This window comes from Vigna radiata, chromosome 1, assembly GCF_000741045.1.
Source record: "Vigna radiata var. radiata cultivar VC1973A chromosome 1, Vradiata_ver6, whole genome shotgun sequence".
Classification (NCBI taxonomy): Eukaryota; Viridiplantae; Streptophyta; class Magnoliopsida; order Fabales; family Fabaceae; genus Vigna; species Vigna radiata.
This window is the reverse complement of record NC_028351.1, coordinates 15665019-15670482: the sequence shown is the minus strand read 5'-3', so window position 1 is coordinate 15670482 and position 5464 is coordinate 15665019. Positions and strand designations below refer to the sequence as shown.

General features: G+C 36.8%; 1 long non-coding RNA gene across 1 annotated transcript in view; it reads left to right on the top strand.

Moving 5' to 3' along the window:
- The first annotated feature begins 4087 nt into the window (after nt 1-4087).
- LOC111241274 overlaps nt 4088-5464 on the top strand; it is a 15764-nt gene continuing 14387 nt past the window's right edge. Inside the window, exons 1-2 of the long non-coding RNA XR_002667171.1 lie at nt 4088-4280; nt 4377-4484. This is a non-coding gene — a long non-coding RNA (uncharacterized LOC111241274). The remainder of the gene's footprint in view (nt 4281-4376; nt 4485-5464) is intronic.

The following is a 5464-nucleotide window of genomic DNA, read 5'->3' as shown; positions in this document are numbered from 1 at the left end:
AGAATCCATAATGAAATTACAGCAGAATAGCCCTAGGAGCTTAGCTCTCCATGAATAGAGTGAAACACATAATGAAAGAAAAGTGAAAGGAGTGATGGATGAATAAATCAATGAAGCTCCCCTGGGTCTCTTTATATAGGCTTGATTGGGCTTGGACTCTGAATATTCAGTTGATAGAATCTTTTATCTTATATCTTCCAAATAACTAAAAAACTTAGATAATTAACATTATTTGGAAGATATTTTTTGTTGATATTTCCCAATTAAATTAATTCAACAACTGAAATTTATCTTTTAGTTTTTCTGAACTTTCCAAAATTACATAACAACCCCTAAAATTTCTAAAATTGCACATTGTCCCCCTGTTGACCAGCTTTGACTCATATGGACGCAGCCAATGAGAATCAGACACGTGTCAGCCCCTTTTCTACCCCAAAATAAGGGTTTGCCAGATTGGGGAAAAACCTTGCTCCTTCCCCTGCGTTGCGTCGTCATGGAGGGAGTGAAGAACTCGCATGGTTTCTTCAAGGCGCGATTGCTTCTACGATTACTTGGTTTATTGCAGGTTTGGTTTTGATGCAGGTTCTGATGCGGTGATGGAGGAGTCGCGACGACCATGGTGCGAATTGGGTTTCTGACAGTTGCGGCCTTGACGGATGATAATGGCTGCGCGATGATGGAGAAATGATGCCTCTCCCAGATGATGGAGGTGCTGCCATTGTTGCACGACGGCTTGCTGGTGGCTTTGCTGGAGAAGATAAAGGTGGTTGTGCAATGTCTGTGGAGATGCAATTGTTGAGCGTTTGCGAAGACGGAAGGTGCTGCTTGCGGCGCGACGCGAGGGGATAGCACTCGAGGAAGATGATGGTGGCCGGCGTGGTTGCGGAAAGAATGGTGCGTGGAGATGGTGGTGGCATGGTGACAGCGAGGATGCTGGCGGCGAGATCGTGGTGGCCGGTTCTGCAGCGGCGATTTGGTGATGCGATCTTGGATCTCGCGGTGGAGATTAATGGTGGCCATGGAAGTAGGCGGATCTGTTTGTGATTTGTTGAGTTGTGCAGGTGGTGGTCCGGCGGTGAAGATCGGCTGTGGCGCTTGCGATTGTTGTGTGGTGGCCGGTGATGGAGATAGCACTGTTGCGGCGGCTAGCGGCATTGACGGCGTCTTGCAGAAGTTGACAGCTAGGGTTTCATTGCAGAGAGGGAAATTAGGGTTTCAGTGTGAAAGATGATGACGTGGCAAGAAGATGAGGTGGCATGTTCTGATTGGATCTGGTTTAATTAGTGGTAGGAGGGGTGTGTGTAGGAAACTTAGGAGGTGTATTCAGAATAGGGTTACTGTTCGGCTTAGTGTTGGGCCAGAGGTGTATGTAGGGAATTTTGGGAGGTGCAAGGGTAAAGACTGTCTGTTTGGCCCATCTGTACATTATTTTCCAAATAAAACCTGATTTTGGGCTTTAAATTGTAATTTGGACCAAAAAACTTATAATTTCAGCTGCACAAATAAATATTAGAACATCCAAGAATAATTTATGCAATTAAAATTACTTTTTAAGCCCTTTTTTATTTCCAAACACGCTAAATCCAATAATCACAAATCCTCTACAAATCAATCATTTAAACACAAATATTTTATCAAAAATTTTAATTTTAAAGCATAAATGTGGACATAAATATGCACTCATCAATATACCAACGGATTCTTTTGTCAATACGCATTGACTTCAGGAGAGCAGATAGTTTTTAGGTGGGAAGTTAACTTTGGTTTACTTTGTAGAGGTTTAAAACTTTATCATAGCCATTACAAAAATTGAGCTTGTACGATGTGACAGAGCAGAAGGCTTCAAGGGAATCATCCCAAGAATGTTCTTTTATCTCTCACAATGTCTTTTTCTTAGGTGTAATGATTATGATCATATCTTTCTACTTTAGTGATTTGAACAAATATCAAGAATAAAATATACAAGCGTCGAAACACTGTATCATACATGGATTAAATATTTTGAACGTTGATAAGTATTAAACTATATTGCATGTTCAAAACATTTTGTCATTTGTCATGCCATTAATAAGTGCATCTTTTGGTAAAGTGTACAACATATATAGTCATTAGATAAAACATTAATTGCTTCTTCAATGGCTATAAAATTTAACGGACATATATTAGATGTTGTAAATCAAAAGACGCTTAGGTTGAGTTAACACTAAATTGAAAAAAAATTCTTTTAGCCTCGGTGTTATAAATGAGATAAATTTTCTTTTTCGTACGACGCTACCTTGTTACTGATATAGTTTATTAGATGATTTCAAAGAGAGAAACTTTTTTTTCTTAAACATTGTTCATTATTCTAGTTCATCACATAATTTAGTCTACAAAACATTGTTCATAAGCTTAATTTCATTTAAAACAGACATTACAAAATACTTCTTTCTTAGACGTTATTTCTTTTAAAGAACTTTTCATAAACAACCATTGATGGAAACTATCCTAGGAGCTTAATGAAGATCTGTTCAGGTAGCATCAACTTAAGCTATGACTTGGAGAATGGAAGAAGAAGAAGAAGGACTTTCAGAACTTCATGATGGGATACTGTCCAACAAACCTTCCTCAGTGTCCTCTTTTTATATTTTTACGTTTTAGTGTACATGGTTTTTTAGCTTGCATCCACCCTTTGTATTAGGGATTTTTTGAGAATAATGAGAATTGAGTTTTCTAAAACCAAAAACAATTTTCCTTGAGTCATGGCTAGAGAGGCAAAGGACCTCCTCTAGTCACCTTCCAAACACTACCTTCACCCTCATTTTCCATTCTCCATTGGTGTTCCATTACAAATCCTCTCCCCTCTATGACACATTGTTCATCAAACTACATCAGCTTCTAGCACACTTCAGTTGCCACATTTGCATCTGCATGGCACGCTTATTACGCTACATCATTTTCTCTCAAATAAATGTTTTAGACAGAGCTACATTTTCATTCCTCATTCTCTCACGCATCAGCCAAAGCTCCGTTACGAGAGAGAGACACACAGAGAGAGTTCTTCCTTCATAAGTATCATTTCCTTCACAAAATCAACATCTTCTTCATATTTCTTCCACTTTCACCGAACATCTTCATCTTTCACTAGGGTTTTCCCCTTCTTTCACCATTTCCTTCCATTTTAGCTGATTAAAACCATTTTTGCTCTGATTAAAAGCTTTTCCACTTAATGAAAACCCTTTTCCACTGTTTAATATCAATTTCTCACAGAGTAATCGATTTAGATTAGGGTTTCTTCACCATGTTGGGGTTCACTCGTGTTTTTAGGGTTTTCTACCGTTCAAACACTAGTTTCTTGAGTTCTTCATCGATCTCCTCTATTTCTCTCTCGATCTTGAGTTACAAACCATTTCCGCTGCATAACTCAATTCAAAATAGAAGCTTTCTTTGATATTTGATATTTTTGGAGACTAAGGTTCATAACTCAATTCAAAATGTTACTCTAAATTGTTCTTTTTTTTCTGATACTGATGTTAATATGATAATACCATTAGGATGGTTTGATATTTTGGTTATAAAGAGTACTTCAAATCCCTATGTGACACTGTGGAAATCGGTAAAGATTTCTATCTCCTTAGCGCTGATTTTGGTAGTTATCTCGAGGCACAGGTACTTTATTTTTCATTTAGTTTCCAAACCCTTTATAATACCGTATTTTTATTTAATATAAGAATCTAACCTTGATTAAATACATAACAGCAGGCTGCTGCAGATAAAGCATTTATTGAATACTTAAAAAATACTAAAGAATTTGAATGTTGGTTTAATTACGTCCGTGGAACAGAAGGAAAACAAAATGTATTATCTTTGCGTAGATTGTTTAATCTTACTTATGGATCTGTGTAACTGTTGTGAAGTAAAATTTAACTATCGCTGTTCTTTAGTTCTCCTTGGATAATTTTCGGAAGCGAAACCGGTTCTTTTGTCCAAACATATGTCTGTTTCCAAATTTGCTTAATTATTGTCAGATTCTTTTTTCTCTCTGTTTTATTGGCCGTGATATGACTCATTTTCCTCCCTGTTTGGCTACTTAAAAAACACGAGGAAAACTGAATGTTTGTGTAATTTTCGCGTTAAAACACGAAGAGAATTGGACGGGACTGTGGATTGAAATTTTACTCTCTGCGCTAATTTCTTTTCCATGTTTTGCCACAGATCGCTGCCACTGAACCTATGATGCGTCTATTCCTTATATTGCGATGAATTACTTCGATCGCTTTGTTTCAACGAATTCGCATACAGTAATATATTTCTTTCTTTAAGGCTTGTACAAGTTTTGAAATTTATTATTGTTTTTTCTTTGATTTCTTGTGTTATAATCCTTGTTTTTTCTCAAGGAATTACAAGGGTCTTCTTTACTTGATAAAGTTCGTTTGGTTGCAATATCTTGCTACACACTTTCCACCAAGATGAGGACAAAGAATTTCTCACATGAGCAATTTCTGGTAAACCACACTTTCCACTGAAATTACAATAACATTGAATTTGAAACTCAGTATTTAACTAAAATTACACCACAAAATGCACTGATTTGTTGCGCAGATGAGAAAAAAAGCGGTTTGCCGAATCAACATTGACATGTTAATGAGAATGGAATTTCGCATTCTCAGAGGACTTGATTTGCGATCTATAACTCCCTTTCACTTCCTGGATCACTATTATCCCACCTTCAAAAGAATAGGTGGTTTTAAACGCCAATCCATTAATGAGATCATAATCCAGTCTCAAGGAGGTAACAATTTTTTGAATCTATGTATTTGCTAATAGTGGTGCTGAGTGAACATTTTTTTCCCATATGTCTACAGAGGTCTACTTCTCTCAATTCAAACCTTCTGAAATAGCATTGTCGGCTTTAGTGGCTGCTACTTTCCTTGGATATTCCTCAAAATTTACCTTTATTGAGGGATCAATTCGTCTAACGGTACATGCAACGGAAACTTCATACTATCCTGTTCTTCTTGTGGGAGCTTTTGGCATGTTGTCTTAATTTGTAAATTATGCCTCATTATATTTTTATACTATCATGTTCTTCTAGGAGAATCATATGGCCTGTTATCAAGAGATGGTTAATCTTTGTCGTAATAGGAAAATCAACATACGTACAAGTTTTGGAGAAGTTATTTTTCCTGTTATTCCCTCCTCATTGACAACGGAATCAGAAGAAGGATTAAGAAAAGCAGCTGAATTACAAGTACAAAAACAAAGACGGAGCTCGCTGTTGAAATGCTTTTATGTTGCGCTAAAAGTCAACAAAATCCTGTCCCCCTAATGTAGTATAGGGCTGATCAGGAGTCAATCCAAAGACTCAGTAGACTTAAGATTAAAGTGTAGAGTTAGATCTTGTTATTTTTTTTATTAACTATATACTAATGCAGGAGGGGACGTTTAAAATGAATAAAACTGAAATTAAAAAGAAAAGAAAAAT